Genomic DNA, 27545 nt, shown 5'->3' with positions numbered 1-27545 from the left:
GCAGTCTCCATGGCTCTGGTTCCTTCTATCTTTCTGCATGGCTGGCTACCCCAAGCTTTCCCTGTTCCATCTAACCCTGGACTGTCCCTCATACAACATTATCCTACCTTATGTGTCCCCTGGCTCCTCTCAGCACAGCCAACAGCCTTCTGATCTCTCTGCATCCCACCTTCACATGTCAGTGGCTGGAGGAAAACTGGCCTACTCCTTTATATCCTGCAGACTGATGCTTCTTTGGTAATCAGTACAGCTGCAAGTTATCAGGGAAGATACCCTCCTGCACTACCCTAGCTCTCCACATATTGTAGCATCTGATCAAAGAAACATATTTTAAAGACTAGTTTTCATGCAGAATCCTGAGTAACATTTTTTTTCTGTAGCACAGAATAAAACTACAAGGAATCCATGCAAAGTTTGGCCTTTGTCCCAAAATTCTCTGAATTTTTTTCATTTGTCTAACATAGTATCATTTTTGATTCTTTGCTGTTCTCAAAATACCTTAGAGCACAGTGAAAAATATTGTGGGTATTAAAGTTGCATCTACATGCTCACAAACATGTACACCTGCATTTACATATAAAGGACTCCACTGAAAGAACTCAAATCACCAATAAGCCCACAATTTTTAGTCATCCCTTGGTTTTCTTTCAGTTAAAAATAGTTTCAGAATGGGAAATTAAATTCTCTAAGAGTTATTTCTACAGTGCTGCTTGGAGGGGGAAAAAAAACACAAAACCAAACCTGTTGTACTTGAAACTGTGAAAATATTTTGAATCAACCTCCAGGTCTGGAAACAAGAATAAACTCATTAAATCCAAATAGACTATTGCTCAACTGAGAAATGCACTTTAGGAAAAGATGTATCTGTTCAGCTGGTTAGAGACAGGAAACATTTTCTTTTTCTCACCAATGATCAGTACCAATAAATAACTTGAGTAATGTCAGCATATGAAAATTCACTAAAAGATTTGCAGCAGAAAACCACTTGGCACTTTATGCAGTATTATTTATATGGAGCCTGTGAAATGAAGTGCAAGTTCTGCAAGTTCTGTGCCTCTATAGAAAAATTTTTAAAAGTTTCCAAAAATGTGTATAATGCAAATTTATATAAAAGACCCCTTTCCCTCAAGATCTTACAATATGAAATGTAGTGTCCAGTTTCATATGTGGACTACATGTTTCAGACATATTTTGATTCAGGAAGCAGTCTACTTTTTACTCAAGCACAGAGAGAAATAGAGAAACATGTATAAACAGGGACATTTCCTTAACACAGAGCAGAACATACTCCCTTCCCCAGTGCTCCACTCTCCCTGCTCTTCTCCCTCCATATCTGAATCCAGAGCTGGAGGAATCACTTCTTCCTCTATCCATCGGCACACACGGCCAGCATTGGTTTAAATGTGAACATTCAGTCCTCATTCTCATCTGCTATTGAAACCCATTCTCTTGACACCAAGGAAAGATTTTCTTCACATAGGGTAGAATACTGCACAGGAGAACTATCCTCAAGAAAACTTATTGCACTTTTAATGCACAGCTCACAAGAAAACAAATAGCAAAATGCTGGGGATTTTTATGATTCTCTCTCCTGTACAATGAAGATTTTATGGTGATTTGCTGCTGTTAATCAGGCTACAAATGTAAAATAAGCAGTGCTGACTATTGACTCTGTCAGGCTCCAAAGAAAAGAGGTGCAGCCCCTTTGACACAGCTCAGGGCAGACACCTCTGTGTGCTCACACACCCAGTGCTGTGCAATGGCAGGTTCTTCTCTTTTGCCTGTGCATAATCTTTTTCAAGTATCTGAATGCTAGCAATGGAGAATTCCTCAATCTTCTAGTTAGTACATATCACCAGGCAGTACAGAACTGACTCCTTTTAAAATCATTTGCAACTGAAATTTTGCTTATAAAAACCTTTTGCTTACAGTCACCACAATTCCTGCTTTCTTAAAAATATTAGCAATAAGAGGTTTAAGGCAAAACAAAAACGTGCTTTCTTGCTTAGTGACCTATTATATAAAGATTTTCACCCTTCTCAAATTATTTTAGGTGAGTTGACTATTCTCAAGATAAAAAATTCTGGGTAAAAAGTCAGCAAGAAACTCTCTATTCTTATAAAATAAGTTTCCACTATATTCCACTGAAGAAGCAGCAACAACTGCAGTGTCTGCTACATCTCTGCAGATTCTGTAGTGTTCTCAACAACTGGGAAAATGATTGTAGCAGTCACAACCCAGACAGGAAAAATACCCAAAAGTAATCAACAAATTTCAAGAACTTTCATGGGAAGATCTTTATCATCTCTTTCCTTCTTCATTATTTCATGCAATGTTATAAAATCAGCTAGGATGACACAAGATGTAAACACTTTCATATCAAAACCTGCCCCACAGCCCACCAACAGCCCTGGTGGTTTGGCAATGCTTTGGAAGTGTCAGAAACACACCCCCTGACAGATAATTATACCCTCCAGATAGTTCCATGATTAGGGAAAGCACACAGACTCTGATGCCAGTCCCAGCCAGCCAAATATCCCAACAGAGGCTTTTCAGCTGCCCTTTCTGTGCAAGAATACTGCAAGTTTAACATTTCCAAATGTTAAACTGTTTTGACTGTTTTATTTGAAACTCACGATCCTCTTTCAGGAATACTTTATTTTCTGATTAGCAATATTTATTAAAGATAGAGAAAACCCCCCCCAAATGTACTTGCTTAGACTTTTCTACAACACAGATCTGTTTTCTTGTTCTCAGTGACTTTTACAAACTTCTGGTGACATCCAAATTTCTTTTACACCAATATTCAAATTCATTTCCATTACTCAAGTACTCATAGATCTACAAAGTGGCTCATAAGCACACAAATTTAGGACATTGGAGTGAAATAGATACAGTAGTTAAACCTCTTTGGGAAATTTATCCTGTTCAATGAAGCAATTTTATTTAAAACTTTTATAATCCTGACAATGCCACCTTCATGCACAAATATATACAAAAATTTGCATAGGAAAATATTGCAAAAATATATTAAAACTGCAATGTAGTATATTCTGCAGTACTTAATTTCCCCAGATTCTGATAATGTTTCTACATACGGGCTTCATTCTCCAGTCATGTTACAGGTAATTCAAAATAAATTAAAAATTAAAGAAATTGCAACAGACCTGGGGAAGACTATTGCTATGTACATCAAATGAAAAGTCTCATAAAAATGCATAAAGTACTAAGTAACTAACTATAGAGTAGATAAATTAATTACATATTTACTGGTTACTCTGAAGTGTGTCTACGCTGGTCTTTTAACTAGATTGAAATGAATGCTTGTATTCAACCATTAAATCTTTATTTTCTCTAATATATTCAATTTTAAAACAGTCCATAAAAGACTACAGAGAGATCTGCTGTTTACAAATAATACATTCAAAAAATTCCAGATTCAAAGATGCATTTTAAAGCATAAGACAGCTTGTGAAGACTTCTATGCAAGAAAGGCATCTGTCAGAATGAAGAAAGTAAAAAAAACCAAAACACCTAGAAGCACAGTACCATGAAATACTGAAATGATAATTGCTTTTGGTTTGAAACACAGGATGTGATATCAGGGACAAAACACTCAGGTAAAAATGTTTCAATGCCCACTAAAAAGTAAATAGGGTTTTTCTTTTCAGTAAACAGAGAAATGTTTCATCTTTTCCTTGAATATTCCTGCTTTCTGTGTTTATTTGTTTCTAGTTCCACCAGCATTTGTATCCATTTTTCCTTGTGTGATGGCACACTAACGAACAACTTTAGAAAAATTTTAAAAGGACAAAAAAACAAAAAGAAAGGAAAAAATCCATGAAAGAACACAATGTTAAGCAGCAGTAATGTTTAAAAGAGAATCAAAGAGAGGAGAGGAAAGGAGAAGAGAGCAGCTAAAAAGACTGAAAAAAGATAAAGGGCAAAGGATTTAAAAATTAAACAGAAGGAAAAAGATTAAAGAAAGAATGGCAAAAGGCAATGCAAAAGGATTTAAGAAGCCAGTATAAAGAAAAGACATTCAGTTACGAGAAAGGAATAGCAACTACTAGAGGAAAAATACTTTAATATAATAAATTTTAAAAAATAGAAAAAAAGTTATAAATTAATTTTAAGAAGACAGAAAGTTAGAAAACTTTTTTTTCTTCCATGAAATACATACACAAGATTCAGTGAAATTTTTAAAAGTCTGTTTCAATTATACACAATATCATTCAACAATTTTCTGGGTTTAGTAATTTTAATTATATGAAAATAAATACAAAGCTATGCAATGTCAAGTATTTCCTATGCAGGTGTTTATGCATTACGTGGAAAGCTGAGAATAAAATGCATTCCTATTTAAAATAACAAATCCTTTTATTTTTATTAGTAATTGTATTAAAATTCAAAGAATTTCCCTGTCTATATAAGATTTTAACATCATTATGAAGACCATTAATAGTTTCTTGAGGGTTAATAAAAACTTTCAGCTGCTTACTTTGCAGACAGAAGCAGTGTATTGCAAGCAGTTAAAGACAAAACTAGAGCAGCCAACAGATAGATCGGACTTCACAAAACACAATTAATTTATATTAATGTTATCATCTCATTAAAAACTTCTAATAAATGTGCTTTTGCTATAATTAAACAATTTTTTGTCGGTAAAAAATGACAGGATAAGTGGAAGAAAAGTAACTTGGAATACAGGAAGCAGAAAGAGTTTGAGTAGCACTCTCTTTTGCACATTATATATTAGGCACATTCTGGTTCTTTTTATTTTTATTATTTCTGTCATCTAAATTAGGGGATTAATAGCTATTCAGTTCAATATTTATTCCATGCAACTCCATTTATTCTTTAAATAAGTAATATCCCAAAGCCAGAAAAAGTTTTGCCATACAGAGTCTGCATTTAAAGGTACTGATTTTATTCCATCCTTGTGTTATTAATTAATTTATTTATTTGACTATCCCCCACTCTTCTTAGAAAAAAGAGATTTTCAAACTTTAGCTCCCTATAATATTTATCATTTCATATATCATTTACCTCTATACTATTTAACATTTTATATATCACTCACCTCTTTTTTTATCTGCACACAATACTAATCTTTTTAATCTCTACCCACATGAAAGCATTTCCATACCTCCAACTATTTTCAGTGGCCTTTGCTGGAAATTTTCTATTCCTGCAATATTTTTCATAAAATGAAGTAACCAGACTACAAAAGCTACTCAAACTTAAGGTATAACATCACTTCGCTTAAATGTGTTCTAAAGCTTGTGGGAATATTCTCCAAAACATCCACAATCTTTTCTGTTTTTTCTTTTTTTTTTTCCTTCTCTTTTTTCTTTTTGGACATTACAACATATACTGAACAAATATTTTATGTGAACAGAACAAAAAAACACCTACGTGTCATTACTCAGTATGAAAAATTTTAATGCACAGAAGCAGCCCCAACTCCCTCTCAGCATGTGTTGCCATTTTGCACCACCCATTGTTACTTGCCTACTGTGCTGAAAACTGATCATTAATGCAGGTTTTTGTTTATGCATTCCATAGGACTCTGTAAACCAGGGGGGTAATATAACCTCTTCCACTAATTATAAAATTTCCTTCTCAAATCCGAAGATCTAAGATCAATCAGTTGTCCTTGTTTTGCTGAACTGATGCAATCTGAAAGGCTGGATGAGCACAGTAATTATTTGCACAAAACACACTGGATTTCCTCAGCCACATTTTTTCAATCTTTGTAATCTGTAAGAATTAACTTTCAAAAAAAATTACTAATAAAATAAGGCTTAAATTTGTTTATTCAAAGAAGTCATTTCCAATTATGGTAGTTTCTCTCTCATTACTTAAAGATTTATTTTGACAATGTATACATAGCCTTGCTCAGTTTTTCCACTGTTATGAAAATTAGGATAAAGAAATCATTCCACATTATCAATTAAAAATATTTTTTTTTTAAAAACCAAAAATTAAAACCACAACAAAAATCCTACAACTGAAAATCACACCTATTAACATGTGTGCCACCATAGACTCCTCTAAATGCTTTTTACTCTAAAACTTACAGCCCTATTTATCTCTCCTTAGACAGAAAACTTTGAAAACAAGCCCATTCCCAACAGATAACAGCACAACTTTCAATTTGGTTGACAACTTGTCCATAAACAGTAACTTTGAGTTTAAGACTATAGCCCTGATAGAAAGAAAAGTGCTGTAAAATGTACAATTTAATCACATGAACCCATGAGAACACAGAGATATCCCACATGGTGCAATCAACAGTCCAGTGTAGAATGCTGTTTGCACACATCCAGTCATTCTGGGCAGCAATGTCCTGAGAGATTCTTTTTACAAGCCTAATGAACAAGTGTTTTTCATTTCAGGTGACTGGGGAGATTAATTCAACTATGGCACATGAATGACTTCATCAGCTATACAGAAATTAATTCTCATTCTTCACATAGCTGATCTTGCATGCTCCATTACTTGGACCCCAAAATAAAGCAAAGCCCAGGAAGAGATGTGCTTACAGTGAAACAATATGTGAAGTGTATCCCTGACAGGACTCTTTCTGAAGAAGTAACTTTATTTTAAAGAACAGTGTAACTTTATATAATATCCTTAGGATGGATTGCCCTGGATCAGGGAGCCAGCATGCAAAGTCAGTGCAACAAGCAAAAAGTTTTTCAGGAATTTAATCCAGTGTGCTTTTGTCAACTAATACAGCAAATAAGCTCAATAAAGAATTGATACACACACCAAACCATTCCTCTGGATTACATATAGTAGGACTGTGCCCTTAAAACTGATATAGGACAGGAAATTAGTTTTTTATATACATCTAGGCATGCCACCAGTATGAGCATGCTGTATCTTACCAAGTAGCCTTCCAATTACAGCTATAAATCATTCTGGTTTTAAATTTCTGAAGTGTTCTCAATCATATATTTTCTGTACATATGAATCCAAACTTGTATTTTACTAGCATGCAATATCACAATGCTGCAATATCACAATACTGTCACTTTTGAAAACAAGTAAGTGAGAAAGAAGGTTTTTGCTCATGTTTTTGCAGTTCTTTTTCTAACAATTTACAACTTCAATATACAGCATTTACTGAAGGACTTTACAGAAACCCTTAAATGAAAACTTTTACATTAATTAAAAGCAATGAAGAATGCATGAAAACTGAATGCTGAATAAAATGCTGGAAAATGATCTAGGACAGTGTAAAACTTCACAAAACAAAATAGGACAAAATTTAGAGAGGGTGCCCAAGATGAGTAATAATAGAAACACGTGGCTTGGAGTCTTATTTTTAAAACACCCTGACTGCAGCTGAGAAAAAGGAATGCAGCAAAATATCTGTGATAGCTCTGTAAGAAGGAACCTCAGAGTATCTGTACTCTCAGAAATGAAGTTTAGATGTAAAAGGAAGAAATGAAAGAGTAACTGCTGCAGCAGGCACAGCCCAGGACAGCTTCTGTGAATGTAGGCTGGGCACAAAATGGACCAAAGAGAACTGAGATGTTGAGGGAAAATGGGAGAAAGTAGAAACATGAGATTAGAAAGCAAACAATCATGCATAATGTGACAGCTTCAAAGTTCAGAGGCACCACACAAATCTGTGATAGTGGCAAAGTGACTTTCTTTAGCAAGCCCAGACAGATAGTCATATGATTTCTTTTACATTACATATTTCTAAGGTTCTGTGTACCTAAGGTTCAGAAAGCAAAACATTTACTTTTTAAATTAAAAGATTGCATCCTACAGAGTCTTCATACAAGACATAGCTTAATTCCTTAAAGCTAAAATGAGCATTTTAAGGAACTTAATTATTAAAAATCTAACTGAAGTGGCACCAATTAAGTGATCTTGAAGAGCTTGCAGTTTGAGGTGAGGCACATGGGCAGGAGGGCACCAAGCCTGAGGAGGTTCACCCTGCCCAAGTTCCCATCAGGTCATGGACCTGAGCCCTCAGCACTGCACTCTGTAAGTAGGGATGTGAGAGAGATTTCAGCAATACAAACCCTGCAACCAGCACAAATGATGGGACAAAAACTACCTGTGCTTCAGAGCAAGGCTTCTTAGCTTCAAAACTGCCTCTGTACATGACAGAAAACAGAAGCACTTTAGAGTTTTGGAGCTATGCAACAATCTACAGCCAAAGCTAATAAACCCCCAGCAATAGCCAAAAAAAAAAAAAAAAAAAAAAAGTCTGAGAAAGACATGGAATACTTCACCAAAAATCCTATTAGGGCATGTAGCGTAAAAATAGTCACATCACCTCCTGTTAGATAAGCAGAAGCTTTAGAAAGACACACAGTGACAGTCAACACATTTCTGGAAAGTGACAGAGCTGCAATGTGCTGTAGGAGCTGGCAAGTTTTCCAGGTTTGGCACACCAGACAAGAGAGTTTACCCTTGTAACCAGGGTTCTCCTACAGCAAAGTAACACAGAGTGTCTTGCACACTTTGCAATTTGGCAAATGCAATAAGCTCACAAATAAACTACAGGATCCAAATGTGTAAAGGGATTTCCCTTTGTTTTTTTTCACTCTCACCATCCCCATGTACTTGAACAATGCTATTCCTCACTTTTTATTTCTCATATTAATCTCTAATTAGTAAGTATTAATAGGAAAAAAAAAAGAAGCAATGAAATTTGACATAAGATCTCTTAACTGGCCTTAAGGTGTGCCACGTTTATATATGACTTATTTCCAGTAACTTTTTGTATAGGTGAAATTTAAAAAGAGAGGACTGAGAATATATAACCAAATGGTCTGGGCATTACTCTGATGCCTTTTTTCCTTGAAAATTCAAATGATCCCTGCAGGCAGCCAACAACTGCTAGAACTGTGGAATGTGCTCTTTGAACTGTACAAAACCCTTCAGCCTTTCGTGCATTGCTGCAAACAAAAACTGCCAAGTGCAATTATTTGTCAAATTTAATGTTATGGAAGTGTTGCACCATTTTTTTCACAGCTTCGAAAACAGCTGTAGAAAAGAAAATTTACAGGACTGTTTCCCCACAGAAGTTATACATTACATTTGTCACTTTTTGTAAGCAACTGATACAAATGAACCAGTCAAAGCCCAAAGAATGCCATTCTTTCTTTGATGCAATGACAAATATATTTCTATGAAAGAAAAGAAGGAGTATGTGGAAGGAGTCCTCCCAAGCAGTTTTTCATCTTTACCCTTTTTAAAAGGAAAAAATAACCCACCAAAACATACCACAGAATAAACCACAACTTAGAAGCAGCAAACCACACTGAGAAAACAACAAGGCTAAAAATTTGCATTTCATTTCCCACTTTTTTCCTTAACCTACACTGCTGTATCTAGAGTTCCTACAAACACCCACACACTAAAAATTAATTTGGAAAAACAAGCACAGCAATTCAGATAATTTGTAGTTTCAGTAAGAACTGCCCAGATTTTGAATGAAGTTGTATTCAACTTGTTGAACCAAAGGTAGATGAACCTCACTCATTGAGTACAGACTTACTCTTAAAATGACTTTTACTACTGACTTCAGCTGTATCTGAGATTCTTAAGGTAATGATGACATTGAGGTATAACCAAACTGCTCTTAAATAAAAGTTTCCACATGTGAACTAAATGTTGCTCAACCATGAAGACACCTGAATTCAAAACAGTCAGTTTTGTTTGGATTGCAGTTGGGCCTTGCTTTAGAAAGCAAGCTATTTAGTTCCAGAGTAAACTTCATTACAATTCAGACTTGAGGTGGAGAACTGTCTACACACCAGCTGAGTCCCAAAGCACACCTAAACTCCGAGGTCTTGTCCAAGATCTGCTGCCCACACCCACTCATTAAGTTAGCCACAATATCCTGGTTCATGGCAGCAGAAAGGATCTGCAAACAGCAGATTCAAGCAGTGAAACAGTCTGTATGAATGCAAAGTCCAAGTGCAATCCTTAACTGATCCAAAATGAAGATGAGCCACTGCCCACTGCATGGCAAAAATAAATCAAAGATAAAACCTAATCAAACAAAACAAATTAAAATATAAATAAAATTAAAAATAAAAAAGAGCTTGACTTTAGCTTGATCATGTGGACAGAATGGAGCAGATGAAGGCAATTTAGATTTAGTGAGGGCCAAGAATTAGAATCAAAACATCTCCTGCTGGTTGGTACATCTACACAGAATCAAGACACAAGTCAGTGACAGCCAGCAGCCCCCTCTCACTGCATTCCTGCAGGTGACAGGACAGACACAACTCTGCAGCTGCCAGACACACCTCAGCAGCAGAGCAGGCTGTGCTGTAACCCAGTTGATTCACCACAGAGGTTGTTCAGGGGTGCACTGTGTGACATGGTGTCACTGAGTTCTGCAGATGCTATAAAAGGGGTGCCCAAAACTCTGACATCTTCCTTTCATTTCAGAATGACAAGAGGGGCCAAAAGTACTGCTTCAGTACTGGTAATACCCTACTGAGCACCCCAGAATCACAGAACATCTCAAGTTGGAACTTTCCCATCTCCTGGATGTTATTTGTGTGTCTGCATCAAATACTGACATGTCTGCTATTTTAAAAATAACACATTAGGTTTGGTGGGGTTTTTTTAAGTTTTATTTGTGGTAATGAATCTTGGTCAAGATTCAGCTTTAACACAACTTATACAAACACCAAAGAGCAGACCACAGAACTGCCAGTGATGAAAATAATTGCTTTAAGAATGATGAGGGCTTCGAAATCATGGTAAACCAAGCCAATGCCAAACAAAACTAGTAATGGAGAAATTGCAACTAATTTTGAATTAAAGAGGGCAATGGCACTGTTTCTCTTTGTTGATCTTTCCATCAGGACAGGAAAAAGCACAATAATAAGCATGTTCATGGGGTTTTAAAAGCATTCCATGTAAAAAGCAACAAAACATAAAGTACATTCATTGCAGCCTGAGTGAGAAGACTGTCCTGAGGGAGGCAAAAGAGCCTGGCAGTTGATTAGAAACACGCAGTTGTTCTTTCTAAAAAATTACCAGTTAAAGTTTTTTAAAAAATCCAACATCACAGCAACAGCTTACAAGCACTACAAAAGAAACAAATCATCATGAAGCTGTGTTGGGGGTATTTAGGTTAGATATCAGGAATTAGGTCCTTCACCAAAGGGTCTTTGGGCACTGAACAGGCTCCACAGGGAAGTGGTCACAGCACCAGCCTAACAGAGTTCAAGAAGAGTTTGGACAATACTCTCAGGCACAGGGTGTGACTCTTGGAGAGCCAGGAACTGGGTTTCAATAACTCTGATAGATCCCTTCCAGCTCAGGACTGCTCTATGAAAAATATATTATTTTGATATGAGTTTTTAATATCTATTTAAAAATAAAAACTAAAAGAAAAATAAGTCATTAATTTACCTTTGATATTTTCAAGCTTTATCAAACAAATGAAGTGGAACATCTCAAAGTCCTACTATTCTTTTACCAATAAGGCAAGCAAATGTCAGGATTTACAAGAGCAAAATCAGTAGAAGGACTTGTTGAAAATTATGTTAAAACAGGCATGATGAAATTATTTGTTGCAAAGAAAAGCACTTAAGTAGTAATTTGCATAACACCAGTGTCTCATTTTCAGGATGTAACAAGATTGTTTCTAGATTTCTTAAATGCACCTCATTGCTGACATCACTCAAAATACCCAGATGCCACAAGGGTAGAAATTGTGTACACTTAGAGATGTTTTAATATATTGCTTATGGGGGAAGAATCAGAAAGACATGTGAGAAGTAAACATGAGATAATCATTCCTCATGACTGTTTCCCCAAACTTAATAGAAATTTGCCTAATACCAGTCATTCTTCTCTTGACACAAAAATTTCAAACCTGTTGATCCGTGTGGAAGCATCAATGAAATGCTGTCTACCTTTTGCACTTCCTAAAACCTGACTGATTAAAAGAAATCTGGAAAAAAAAAAAAAAAAAAATCTGCCCTTGGGTTGAGGATTTTAATGCCAAACTTTAGCCTAAGGCACATTTCATAGACCAAATGTTAATCCTCTGGTGGGGGTGCCAGTGCTCTGTTTTTGATGGTTTCTCATTTAGAACATTTGTGATACAAGTGTCTGTAATCTCCTAACAAGAATATTTACTTTCTTCAAATTCCAGGAGGAATGCCATATTGGGGTGTCTGCTCCTGCAAGTAAATAAAATTAACACAATGGGTTATCCATAACGTTGGTACTGCACTGGATAAAGGGTAGTGGCTATAGAGCTGATAGAGGTGAGTTAAAATTTTAATATTGCAAAAGACAATAACCAGAAAAAGAGAACTCTAAACTTTTACTACGACCTATCATAAAAGAATTCACTAATGGTCTCTGCATTCCAGATATCAAGCCTTGTATCATCTTTCTGAATTTTTCCCAAATGAAAAAACCAGCAAAGTCCACTAGAAGCTGGCCAAATGAGCAACATATCTCATCTAGAGGGCAGTGAACAATAAAATCAAAGAATATATGAACTACCAAGAGTAGCTGTTTCTGGAAGGGGCCCTCCACCTAGAACAAGAAAGTAGAAACCAGCCACAAATTTAGAAAATGCCTTCAGATCCCCTGATAACAAGCCATAGCTATTTCAAAAGGAATTACCCCCTCTCCCTTGCCTTGTTTTTATCTTATCCTACAAGCCCCCCCAGTCCAAGTGTATTTCTCTTCTGCAGGCTGTCAAGGTTGTCAAGAAGAGGGCCATATGTTTTGCAGAGTTGCTGAAGTTCAGAAGATTCATGAATTAGAGAGAGTTTAAGGTCAGAAAAGACCATTAGATCACCAAGTCTGACTTCCTATAATATCACAGACTGTAAAATTTCAGACAGTCACCTTATTATTGAACCCAAACACTTAGAGCTGATTGAAGAATGAATTCTGTTTCAGCTAAAACAATTGTTTCATGACACACTTTCTTTTTCTGTACTAGATTAAAGAGCTCTCTAGAGCACCAGATATTTTCTCTCTGTGAAGGTATGCTGTAATTAGGTAATTTCTCAAACATCTTTTTGATAAGGTAAACAGACTGATCTTAAAAATTTCACTGCAAGGCAATTTTCAAGCTCTTAAATCACTTTCATAATTGTTTCTGGCACCATCTCTAATTTTCAAAAAGGTTTTTTCTTTTAGATGTGGCCAGAAGAAACATAAGCTGAAATTCAGTCTGTTTACCAATGCAGTATAAAAAGATAAATTCACATATTTGCAGACATTTGGTTGCTTGCACATCTAGCACAGTCCTTTATCTATTGAATAGCATACTGAGTTTTCTCCTGTCAGGGAAAAAATCATAAAAATTAAAGGGGGGGTTGTGACCAAGCAATGCAAGCAAGTATCAGCAGAACTTGGCAATAACAGTGAACCTTAACTATCTGGTCATCTTTTTGGAAAGGAGACAGCAAGATACAGGCAATCCAAATATGTGTGAGCAACCATTTTTAGTACAGAAACTGAGGAAAACACTCAAAGCAAACAATTTTGGAGATTATACCTCAACCTTCAACTCACTGGAGATGTGAGAATTGAGGGCACCTTGATTCAAAGAAACCATAACCTGAGAGAATTCCCATTTCTAAGGATGGGTAGGAAAAGGGAGACTAGGAGAATAAAGACAACGAAGATTACAGAAAAGGAGTTGGAAAATGAATTGGTGGCTAGGATCCTATAAAATGCAACTAAATCTACATGGAAAAAGGGTACAATGTAAGCTCTTCAGGGACCTGCAACTTCAGGAAAGCAGAGGTCCCTGAACACAAGTAGGTGAGAGAGAAAAACAACAGTACAGGGACAAAGTGAGAAGGGCAAAACCAGAAACTGAAATGTAACTTTAAAGAAAATAATTAGTAGTTAAATAGCTTTTTTTATATTACTTAATAGTAACAGGAAAATTCAAGGAAGAACTGATCAGGCTATTTGCAGAAGAATCGAAGACATGTTTTGTTTAGCCTTTCACATAAGAAACAAATACAATCTGATTACTACAACTAGTGACACAAGGGACAAAAAATAAAGAGTAAAACAGGGAAACCAGATGATGAGACACTGCAATAAGTTAGATGCTGGCAGATCAGTTCAGCCTAACCAGGCTTACTTATGCTAGCTAAAAACAGTGTTGGCCTGCACTGTGAAGCCAGCAGAAGAATAACAAACTCTAGTATTTCCAGTGCCTGACAGCACTGAAATTTCTCTTATCTGTCATCTATATCAACTCAAAAGCAAATCAGTGAAATTTTAAGAGTTTAAGTTATCTCTGTTTCTGAAATGTATTCTTAACTGCAAACAAACCAGTGGCTAAAGTCTCTGTCCCTTATTACCATAAGGAGCTGCATTACCTCAATAGGTAAGACATTTAACTGTGGTGCAAGGAACTCTCAGAAAATTAATTGAAACTCCCTCACTGGCATTAGCAACTTTTCAGAACTCTAGAGAATGGATGGAGATCCAGAAAAATGAAGAGGGGAAAAAATATGGTCTCTGTCATAAAGAGCTGAAAAAAGAGGGGGTAAGTAGTCATAAATATTTCAATTAATTTCAGTTTCTGAAATATTTTTGAGAAAGCCAAGACAACAAAACTTTATTTTTATTCTTTACAACAAGAAAATAAATACCTGTCAATATAGTTTTGTCGTGACCAGAATTCAGCCAGCCAATTAAATTTCTCCTTCAGTAAAAAATATTTTTTTAATGGAAAAGAAGCAGTGGATGACACATAAAAAGAAAGGAATGACTCATAAAAAGAAGCAAAGGAAACAAAGACTAAATTAAACTATTTTAAGGCTAATACAAAATGTTCAAAAATTTGATACAGAGACTAGAATTAAAGAGGGATACTATGAATGTGGATCAATAGGGGTCCATCCTGGTCTGGTGTGTTTTCTTTTATAACTTGGATGGTGAAATGTCATTTATATAGGAACTGTACTTTTAAAATTTTTGGATTATGCTAAATTTGAGAAAAACAGAAAAACACTGGTCTTTCCTCCATGGGATAAAGTAATAGAAAGTACAATTAAATATGTACACACATGAAAATATTTTAACCATTTTGAATAGATATGAGTAGCCATGAGTTAGTTCTGAAGTAGCTGAACTCACAATTACACCAAACCCATTTTAAAACACATCATCACTTAACTGTGTGGCACCACAGAGCAACAATAGCTCATTCTGTGCACTGTGCTTAGATCCGTGTTTGACACATATCCTATTCTCTCCCTGTTTTTCTCTTTTCACCCTGCATTAAGTGAGACATAACAGAGAGCCCCAGACACAGCCTGGAAGGTGTCAGCTACTCAGGACAATGAACACATTGTCCTACCAGCTCTTGGAGATTCTTGGTCATAACAGCCAGGACAGAGGGAGCCAGCACTAACACCAATATTTCAATACTCTTGGCATAACTAACAGGATATTTTAACTTGCTGGGGTATTATCTGTGAACTTTCTTGGAACACATGGACATCTCACTCATCCCACCCATGCAGCCTATATGAAGGTGTGCCCAGACATGAGGGCATCAGGTTACCCTCACCTCCTACTCCTGCTACTAGGCACCCCTGCTAAAAACTCTGTCCCCATCTTTTTTGCAGACCCCTTTAAGAACTGAAAGGCCACAATGAGACCTCTCCAGAACCTTCCTTCTCCAGCCTGAACAGCCCCAGCTCCCTCCCTTTCCACACAGCAGAGGTGCTCCATTCCTCTGATCATTTGTGTGGCTCTCCTCTGGACAGGCTCATGTCTTTCCTGTGTTTAGGAAAAGTACTCCAGGTGGTATCTCATATTCCCCATGAACATACCAGACATGGTCTGGACAGCTGGTGCTGCATGCTGTACCAGGACAGCCTCCAAGAGTAGGTACAGCTGCTGTAATTGTGCTGAAATAACCTAGCAAAATCACCTGTGCATTAGAGCCCCACGAGAAAAACATTTGGACTGATGGACTGATGCCTATTTAATGGAGGCAGCATAGAATACATTGAATAAATGGTGACTCTTTGCTTTTGCAATGGGAAGTGTATGAATTTGGTTAATAAAATAAAAATTAGAAAATATACTTTTTAGAAATGTAGAATAGAAAATTTAAAAATACGTTACCCAAATACACTCGTAAAGAATTTAGTCAAGGCATCTCAGAAGACCAGAATAAATATATAAATTGATCAATTAAAAAAAAAGCACCACTGAGACCTAGACTTATAATAATTGTATTCCTTTACACTGAAGTAAAATATCAGCAAAAGCAGAAAGTGAAACTAAATGGTTTCCTATTTTCTTGCATATTGAATTATAGATGTTCTTTACCTTCTAAGGTGAAATTGCTACTTCATATTTCCATAATCTGGTTCTATCCTGATCATCTATTTGATCTTTACCACATCATGCAAATCAAGCAGAAAAAAAAGGCATTTCCCAATCAAAGGCTGTGAAGGTATTAAAAACTGCTGCTTCTGGATCCCATATCCAGAGGTCTCCTAGAAACCCTCCATTAGTCTATGCATCTTCGATGCATATGTAGTATGTTCAAGATAATGTTGCTATTGAAACATAGAATTTTGCATTTATCAAATGGCAACAAAAATTTTAAAAAGCCCAAATATTGCAACTATAGGAGTGTTTTTGCATTTAATTTCCCAGGTTCCTTTTAGGGGAAAAATGGGAAAAAGTCCTTAAGGCAATATAAGCACTTAATCCAACTCAAATACTAAAGAGGACATAACCTTTTAAATCATCTTAAATATTTACGATGCCATAAGCTCTTAAACTTCCTGGAATACTTAGCCTTCCTTAAAACCTCACAGTACTCAAAGTCCCTTGAGCAACGTAAGCACCTAAACTGCTTCAAATCCTTTCAAAGGACACAACCTTTAAACCAATGTTGGGTCTAATTTTTAGAAATATTTTTGTTTCTTCAGGAACAACTCTGCCTGTTTTTGTCCACAGATCATGTAACTATTCCAGTACTATTCACATGCTTCCATTGACATAATGCTTCCATCAGATGGAAGGCCCATGCTTGGAAGATATAAAGCACCCTGCCAACACTGGGAAAGTCAATGCAAGTAATGGAAAAGGTTCCCTTGGTTCTAAACCTGGCCAGCTTCAGCTTCACTCAAAGAGAAGGAATAGAAATGCAAAAGGGGCACCAAAGTCTTTGCTTTCTATCTTGTTTATATCTTTACATGATGCCTGTCAGTGACTCAAACTAGGTTCATAATATTTCCCCATTAGCTTATGACAGCAATCAGGAAATTGGAAAATTGACATCTTCCATGGACAACAACAGCAACAAGTGTGATCTCTGTGTGGGAACCCAGCAGTAAGTCCTAAGAATAGAGCCAGAAACACAAGCCACATTTAAGAACTCAGCTAATGTGTTACAACCACACACTACTTCAGGACTTTAATTCTTCAGAATGATGTCACTTCCTCATTCATTCTCTAACCTGATTTGTCTTTTCAACAACTGTTCGGTGAATTTCAGTTATTCTGTTTCTTTCCTCCATAAGTCCTTTAGATAGGTCTGGAGTGAGTGGAAAAAAATTCAGAAAAAAGCAACCTGACACACACAAGCATGTGAGGCAAAAATCCTTCTCTTTTCAGAATGTCCCAGTTGAGGCTTTCAGTCTTTCCTATAGCCTAGGAAAGGAGTCATCTGTGCTCCACTTTGAGGATTTTACTTTTGATGACACAAGTGAGCAGAGCATTAAGTGAAACTCAGTGCCCCAATTGTTCTAAAGTAATTGAGAAAAATTATAAATACTTGATTATTTGAATTTCACATGAAGAGGAGTAAATAGTAGGTCAATCAGGTTGGTTGTCCATGGGAAGTAAATAAAGATACCCATCTTCAGACCACACTTGAAAACATATTTGCCAGACTTCTGCATGGCAAGCAAGGTTACCGAATATATGCATCTGCAATTCTTTTAAAATTATTTTTATAATAATCATAAGCCGTGTTAGTGGCTGTGTCCATCAAAGACTGAAACATTTGAAGTGTGCAGCTCAACATTAACAAATTTACTTTAATGCTGGTGTTTCAACATCTTGAAAATCTGTTTGGGACTGCCCCTAGAGCTCTGTAAGGCAATGGCTTAAGAATTTTGAAGAGTCCGTGTTTATGCTGAGCCTGGTGAGCAAGTACAACATTGTGCAAAACAATATGAAGTCAACTTCACAAATTTTTTAATTTAATTTGTATCTTTACCATCTTACCAATGAAATCAGTTGGTGCTAAATATTGATAGCCTCATCCTATAGTTGCTGGTCTAACTCTACTGAGAGTTAATGGGTATTTCATAGCTAATGCCTTCCTGTCATTTAGTTAATCTCAAACTGGTTTGTTACCAACTCCTCTTCTTCTCCTTTTCCTTGGTATCTTTTTACATATATTTAAAAACTGCCTATTTCCTTACATCCCATGTTACTCAGTTCAATTCACAAGCATGAAAAATGCAAAAAATTTCCAGATATTTCTGCAAGCAAAATCATTTAAAAAATTAATGCTAAAATGAGTGGAAGTTTAAATTACCAAAACAGCAGGCTAGAATGGAAATATGTGCTGGCTTTTCATAAACAGAGTATTTGGATTTTTAGCTTTGGCACCTGTGGCACTTCAGAAGCATCATCTTACTAATTCACAGCATGCTACCAAAGTAACCACTGGCTCAGTTTGAAGAGCACAGGAACAGGTAAGTCATTCTCTCAGCATGTAGTGCCATGGAACAGATACTGGCTGATGGGCCAAAAGCAAAGGCTTTCTTAAAACACCCCAATATACACACACTTCTGTGTGTGCACCTGTGTGTGTCTATACACCCACACACAACTTATTGCAATATAGAAAATTATAGATTACAATGAAAATATTATCAAGTTTGGCTTTCAGTATTAACTTCAAATTTTTTTCCTAACTATTGAAAAACAAGGTACAACTTCACCATTATTTTTTTTATCATATAACCATAGAAGCAGAAGTTGAAAATTACAGCCTTCCACTGGTCATCTAATTCTCATCTAATTCAAAGTCTCCCTTAGAAACTTGAATAAAGAAGGTGAGATCGGAAATTCAAAACAACAGCCTTTAAATGATAGTTTCGATGGAAAGTGGCTAGGTAAAGAAAGTTTTTCCTTCAGCACAGTTTTAAACATACAAAATTAAAATATCCCAGTGTTCATAGGAGTACATGTGATTATGAGAAAACATTTTAATTACAGAAGACCTCTATAATTGCAGACTCTAATCTACTATCTGACCAAAAAATGGAAATATTGCATTACTCAAAGACATGGAAGGGTTGAGATTTTTACAGACTCATTTAAGAAAAGGATCCCCATACTCTTTTACAACTAAGAAAGCAACAGCATTAAGAAATAGTAAAGCTCAACAAAAATGGCCTTGAACAATAGAACAGCTGGAGTTGAACATGTTACACACATGTGGCATGTGCCTCAAGATTCTTTACTTTATTTTTCTGCATAGGTTTGGTCCATTCTTCAAACACTTGCCCTTGTTTAGCTTTATCATCAGGAAGGTTCAATGGGAGGCTCATCTATCCTGATACTACTCAAGTGCAATCTTGATTTGAACTAAAATACTAAGAGATGCTGCAGAAGCCAATTAATACTAAGATGGTAAACATTCTTGTTCTAGGTATAAGAACCTAGAACAAAAAAACCCCACATTTTTGTTTTCCATGGCTAATTTATTTTGCTGTGGCAGATTTATGTCTTTTCTCTCTTTAGACAACTGAGTATTTTCAGCCATATGTAGGAGCTCAGCTTCATAAGCCAACTCCAGAACAGGAGCAACTCATTTGCAGACAATGAAGAGCTTTGTAATTTAGCTGTAGGGCTTCAAAATGGATTTCTCCAAAGACATGGGATGTCTCAACTTCAAAATACCCAAAGGCTTCCATTTCATCATGAATTGTAGAGAACTTTACAGTAATGTTTGCATGTTATGGGATTTAGAATGATAAACTTCAACATGCATGCATCAAATTATTGCAAAATCAATTAAAATTTATCTAGAAAAATTTGATCAGTCATTTATTTCTGCAGGTGAAAAATTAGAAGTGTATCCTTTACTAACATATGGCTGGGGATTGCTCATATGAGTGCACATTTTCAGATAGTCCATCTGGAGCCCATCTCCCCCATGTTTAATGTTTTCATCAGAAACAAGAATTGAGAGATAATGACCTCTTGGGGGAAGGCTGATGACCTTTATTCTGCTCTCAATAACTGTCTCAGAAACCATTTATTGTATCTTGCAAAAATACAGGTATAAGATGCACCCTGAGAATCAAAATACCATTTAACTGCTCCACTGAAGAGCTCTTTCTCCCTAAAAGACCTGATGACAGACCATTTTTTCCCCTGGGCTAAGATACCAGCTAAAACTGTGATTCTTTCTCTGTCAGAGTAAAATTAGGGGAAGGAGGTGGAGAGAAAGGGGATCACATTTTAGTTTTATTCCACTGATGCTGCCGCCTGTCAGTAAAAGATGAAGGGCTGAAATCCCATCAGTCTGGATTTGCAGATCTGAGGATGAAGAATTAGTATTTTTCTGTTTTTGCAGAAAACTCCTTGATGTATGGCTCCATTATTGAATGTTAACAGCTTCGGTTTAAATTACAAATGAGGTTCTATTAGCATAACCCATACTTGGTTTCTATTTAAAAATATGATTTTCTCCCAAATTGTGTCAGTTGAGAACCCACATGTTTTAATTTGTGGTTACAGATAAAGGAGAGAAGCAATTTTATATTTTACTAACTCAAAATATGAGGTCTACAATGGCAAAATATTAAAGAACACTTTTAAGATATCATTGGTATCTCCTTCAACAGGAGAACCAAGAGCAGAATGAACAAGAATGTTGTACCAAAGGCAGCCATAAACAGGCAGCAGTACTGAAGGGGGAAAACACAAAGTGTCTTTTACAATATTCTCTCCAAAATAATTTTCTAAATATGATTATTTTTAAAACCCTAAATTGCATTGTGGAATAACTTTAATTAGCTTTGGTTTCCATCATGTATGTTTTCATCAAAACATACTACACAGCAGATGGTTTCTGCTCTTATACTTTTCAACTACAGTGTTTGTGTCTTGCCCTTGAAAAGTTGTTTTTGTCTAATGTATCCCCTAATGATGATTTTAACACATAAAAATATGCTGCTTTTCTGACATATACATGCACCAGCATATCAGAACTCATGGAACTGTTACACTAAATGGCCAAGTTCCAGCTGCACTGCTTGCACAGTGTTATCTTCTGCAATTTTACACAGCTCTTCAAGCTAGTCAACAGCAGACACCCAGCAGCCTGAGCCAGCTCTCATTGCAAAAAGCCAGGCTGTTTGGGATGATTTTGGGGCTGGAATGCTCATGCTGGTGTTACTGTTTGCCCTGACCAAGTCAGTCTGTTTCCCTATGCCTCATGATCCCCATATGGAAAATACTGATACTTCCTGAATTACCTGTGTGCAGCAAAGGTACAGTAACTAACTTACCATAAAAATGAGATGGTATTTCTGCATTCAACCCACCCTAGTCTTAGCAGTGAGTGCTCCACAGGGGGTTAAGGTGATACTTAATTCATTGATGTTTTCTATAAAGTTCTTTGAAATCCTCAGATGAAATGCAGTGTATTATTAATACCATTACATGTTATGACTTATGCCCCAAGGATCTCGCCATGCTTTGTTAGCTGTGTACAAAAATCCCTTCATTACCATCCAAGTGCTTCTACCTCTGAAGCATAACAATGCAGCTGTTTGCCAATAGACAGTATTTCTTTATAAACAATTACTGTTCTTATATGAACAATATTCTCTTCCATTTAAAATGTATGTTTCACACCATTTCCAGTTCCTGAGCAGCTCAGTGCCAGGGAACTGTAACTGCATGCAGGACACCAGATTCTATAAAAACATCACTTTAACAAAAGGCACCTGGCTTAGCTGGCATCCTTGTTTAGCCTATCACCCAGCTTTCACTCACTTATACCACAGAAAAGATTTCTCAAATCGCAGTAATATGATTCTACCTCTCACAAAGTAGAAAATGAAAGAAATTGACAGTCAGAATGGCATAAGGTCGAATTAATTGATGCCCTCAACCAATTCAGGAATCTAATCCAAAATCTTCTTCAGAAAAGAGAACTTATATAGGCTGAAGAAATGAAGATATGCTGGCAAAAACTTTCCTTTTGTCTCTTGTTTTTCTGCAGCTTGAGACAGATGCATAGCACAGAGGTGTTTTTATAACATCAACACATATTTATACTTTCTAAAAATGCCTGCAACAGTCAAAACTTCTTTCCCTTTTTCCTATTTGAAACTTCAGGTAGCTTTTAAATTTTGAGTCAGAACAACAGTGTGATAGAAACTTGATTCACTTTCTACATGGAATGGGATTGAGCCAATGTGAAATTTTCTATTATTAAAAAGCCCCTGCTGACTCAGATGTCTATGCTGTGGAAAATACTTGTTCTGTTAACTTTGATGCAGTCATTAATGTGTTTCTTGAACAGATACTCCTCAGGGTTCTATACTGATACTCCTCAGATTCATATACTGAACCCAGATATTCTCAGCCTGTTGAATCTCCTCAGTTTAACCCTCAAACAGGGTCAGGACAAAGTGTCATAAAATTTATAGTTCAATAAAATAGGCACAGTTCTTCAGTACTCAAACATCCTCTACTTAGTGGCACCTTGGTTGAACTGCCCTTTTCATTTTCTCAGAACCAGGGTCTTTTGGGTTTTTTTGTGATAAAGCATAAAATTCCATTCAAAACTGAACATTCTTAAAGTTGCAGAAGGATGGGAATAATACAAACCCAACTCAAATAAGGTCAGACAATCTTATAGGGTTGAAAAAAAAAATAAAGCTATAAAACTTGTTTCAACTACAAAAATAGACAGCTTGCCAGCTTTGGTGAAGCTCTGTGTATTTACCAGCGAGAATCTTGGCCAGCAAGTACTGATGTAACAGTGTTTCTAGGAGAAATATTTTGTTCTTATTTAGAACGCATAACTTAGTGATTCTGTGATACAAACACTGGCGAAGGTTATTTTGTGCAAATATTAGAAGGAGTACACACAGAAAGAGAAAATAGCTACAAATTACTAACATGAGGTTGTCTCCATTCTTTAAGCATTTTCTTTAGGTCAATTTGCAGGCACTCTCTTAAAAAAACAAATTGCTTCCTCAGCCAAATGTAGATTCCAGGAATTAGTGTCTGCTGTAGTTTTATGCTATAACACATGCATCTGCTACCATGAAATACTGAACTAAATGTACCACTTTAAATAACAGTGAAATGATGGAAACAAAATGAAAGATACACCTGAAATACAAAATGTAATATTCAAAGCAAAATTATAACTGAAAATATTTATACAGGGTTAATCAGTCAACTATGAATGGAAGTACAGAAATTACCATGCTGCTAAGCAGAAGTGCTTACCATGAGCAATCCTGTGCATTTCTGAACAGGACAAGTATCACTAAGACCATCTTTGAAGCAGATTCAACTGTTGCCCATAGTCTCATCACAGTGATGTTTAAAACATGAATGAAGTAACTCTAGGTCAGTCTAGCCCTTCCAGGTACTAATTCATATACATGGCAATTAGAGATAAAAAGACATCTGATAATAAATTACACCATAATTTCTGTCATATGCCTACTTTTTAGCTAAAAAGAAAATAGAGCCAGCACACATTACTTCTAATATGTTGAGACATATTCAACTATTCCATGGCAAGAAAGTGCTCCCCACATACAGTCGTTACCCATGAAAAGTGTGACTGAAGAAGGTGTTATTATCCTGGGTTAACCAAGGTAGTTGCCATTACTCAAATATAGGCAACAGTTAAAATTACAAAGGAAATCTAAAATACTTCAATACAAATGGAAAACAGCATTTCATCACAATCTCATTTAACAGAACACATCAATATTAGTTGATAGTAGAGCAAACTGTTTCAAATTGGAAAGCCACCTAAATTCTTGCTCTTAAATTAACTAAAAGTTCATTTTTGTCTGTTATAATAGCACCAGATTTTTTCAATCTTCTGTACAAGCTAAAAGGCAACAATGCCAGAGTTTCATAATATATCCATTTTACTACCTTACTAGAAATTAAGCAATGACATAGAGTTAAAACATCTGCATTTCTTAACCTACAACCCAAATATAAGAAAAAATCCAAAATCTATTGATACTTCATAGTTAATATCAAAATGGCATTTGAGGTCCATTGTTTTAATGGTTGCATACAATACCTAAAAGATATTGAAAATGTCCTTTTAATAAGCTTGTACATATCACCATAACCATAATGAAATAATTTTAAAAATAATTTTATTTACTAGTGTGAAAGCAGGATTTTTTTTTTGAATGTCAGTGATAACATTTCTACCTCTTAAGTCTCAAATTATGTCACATGAGATGGAATTTATCTGTCTTAATGTTTAATAGAAAAGTCTAAATTTGTGCCAGTCACCTTAGGTTGCTTTTATTGCAAGTGACAAGAAACAGGCAGCTCTAAAGCAGAAATTGTCTCCTCCAAAGACAGAAATAAAAAGAGGCAATGGGAATCCTCCCCTGGAAGTCTTCATCTCTCTTCACTGACTGAAGAAGCCTATGGTGACCAGCTCCCATTTATACCACCTATAGTTTCAGATGGCTAACACCATGGGAAATAATCCCATTCTTGACACTCTTCTCAAATAGCATTTGGAAAAAGTAAGCATAAAATGCAGAAAACCAGAATTACCAACAAGCGTAAGAATCAAAATACGCTGTCCCAGAAAAATTAAAAAAAAACAAGATCCTTTTGTGAAAATAGCAGGGGATCTGTAAATTTGAAATGTCATACAGTGTTTGATCTCCAAGCCAGGACAGACTCAGTCATTTCTAGAAGATTAAGAAAATACAGGGAATATTTTCAGAATATGCTGACAAAGTAATATGCTCTTCTGTATATGAGTAAGCAGCAATTTTCAAAAGCTTTTAATTCAGTGCAATAAGGACAGACATTCAGAGGCAAGGCAAAAGACACATCTTATAACCCATTAAAGCTTCCTTTTCAAATTCCAAGTCCTGGCTCAAAAGCAAAGAAGAGGTCATAGACCTTTTTTCAGACTTTTTTCTCCCATTTTCAGGAGTGATACACCCATCTGACAAACTTTTGCAAAGCCACTCAGACTATAGCAAAATTGTGGGCAGAAAATGTCTGAAAAATTAATCAAAGTTAAAATTCAAGAAAGCTGACATTTGAAGAGAGAGTCCCTTGCTCCCAAGTATTTCAAAACACAAGGAAGCCCCTCAATCACACATTCACAGAAGATAGAAGGCTATTTTGTGAAGTCACACTGTACATTTGGCCAGGTTTTGCATGTTTACATTGGCATCCTCTTTAACTATGGACTACCCCAGAATGGCCATTTGCAAGTAACTGAAAACAGAACATTATAATGAAATTCTTAGGTCATATTATAGATCTCATTGATCTCTAAGAAAACTTCAGGAACAGAGCTAATTCTGTTGTGGATTAATGGAACTCACCTGCATGATTTTGTTCCAACTTTCTTAGTTATGTCTTTTTTTTTTTTTTCATTCCTGAGCACAAAATGATACTAAAAATGTATCTTTCTTGCCATGGATCAAGTGAAAAAGACACTATTTTTAAACATCTAAAATCCCCATAATGTGACTGTTCACATCACGTGAAACCTGGTGCTAATTCAAAGCTAAAAGATAATTTCACAGACTTCAATCTGATTTTCATAGTTACAATCACAAGTCTTTAAATATAATTTAACACATTTTAGAAAGCTTGCAAATTCTGCCATGTCTCATTTTTGGCAAAACTTAAGTCAAATACTAAACTGAATAACTAAATACTTCAAAATAGCAAAATTTAAAACAAAAATTATTGTCATAAAATAAAATAAAATAAAATAAAATAAAATAAAATAAAATAAAATAAAATAAAATAAAATAAAATAAAATAAAATAAAATAAAATAAAATTTCTGATTTTGCTTACCTATAAATATCCCCAAAATTATAGACTAGGTGAGATTAAAAGGGACCTCAGAAGCTCATTGAATCTAAACCCCTGATTCAAGCAGGTTCAGATGGAACAACCTTGTCCTTTTGGATTTTGAGTACCTCCATGGTACAAGTTTCTCTAGTGTTTGACCATCCTCAAGACAAGGGAGGTTTTTTCATATTATGTTTCAAAGGAAACATAATTTAATAATCAGTATGCAGCTTGTACCCACTGCCTGTCATCCTGTCACCAGGTGTCAATGAGAGAAGTCTGGCTCTCATCCGGTATTTACTGTGGGAATGAAATGTTACTTAGTATTTCACTGTTCAGGAGACAAGGATCTTGTGCCTAAATTAGCCCAACCACTAACCATTCGATATCACCCAACCCACACTTCATGTTTGGCACTATACAAAATTAGGCTAGCATCTTCAGAATTCAGAAATTATGTATATCTATATGAATTACACAGTATCATGCCTGCATGATAAATCACGACATGACACATGCTTACATGCTAGCCACTTATGACTATTTACTGATCTTGGAGACCTGAATTTTAATTTGCAGGAGACACAAAAGACAGCACTATCACAGTATGAAATGCACAACAAAACAGTAGGTCCTCATTAGATGATAAGTAAGGGCCTCACATATTTTTTAACTCTTATAAAAGGCAAAGCACTAAAAATATCTATAAGGTCAGAGACTATTGCTCACCAAGGAATTTAAGCAGCAGAAACTAGCACAGCTGCCATCATGTGCTCCTGCACACTTTTGGCTGCTAATTCCCACTCATATCACCCTTTGTACCAGTGGCAGCCCTTGGACTGCCATATGGGAGAAGGCTGGGATAAACCCAAATGAAAACAAAACCAAACAAACAATTGGCTATTTTCAGTCTGTTCCATTCTCCGAATTTACAAACAGCTACACGTGCTGAGTGAGGGAGAATGACAATATGGGGAGGAGAGAAGAAGCTGGCACTGCATCTTGCACAGATGTGCCAGGCTAAAGTGTTCATTGAGCATTTAGGCTAAAGCTAAGCAGTCAACACAAGCTACTTTCTGATAACCCTGCATTCCCCAGGCACTGCTTTCAGAATGAGATGGATTGGCCTCTGGAGATGCCTGCTCCTCTCCTGAGGGTAAGCAGAATCTAGAATGACTGAGATACAGCTGCTTAGTTTGGATGTACCTAAATTAACCAATATCTAGATGAGTAGAAAATGGCAGAAAAACAGAGTTTTGATTCTTACAGCACTTCATTCCCATTAACAATTGCCATTTAGAAAAAATAACTGTAGCATAGCTTACCATCCCACTAGCATCAAAAGGGGGTGTATTTTCTGCATGGTCCACAATTCTTTTTCCTAAACCATATTTTACATCTATAAGCAATACATTTCAGTGATAGGGTACAGTATTCCTCCCACAG

General features: G+C 36.0%; 1 protein-coding gene across 11 annotated transcripts in view; it reads right to left on the bottom strand.

Annotated features, from left to right (window-relative positions):
• FOXP2 (forkhead box P2) overlaps window positions 1-27545 on the bottom strand; it is a 394702-nt gene that overhangs the window by 307084 nt on the left and 60073 nt on the right. The window lies entirely within an intron of this gene.

The sequence above is a fragment of the Erithacus rubecula genome (assembly GCF_903797595.1).
Source record: "Erithacus rubecula genome assembly, chromosome: 4".
Lineage (NCBI taxonomy): Eukaryota > Metazoa > Chordata > Aves > Passeriformes > Muscicapidae > Erithacus > Erithacus rubecula.
The sequence above is the reverse complement of the archived record's forward strand: the minus strand, read 5'-3'. Positions and strand labels throughout refer to the sequence as shown.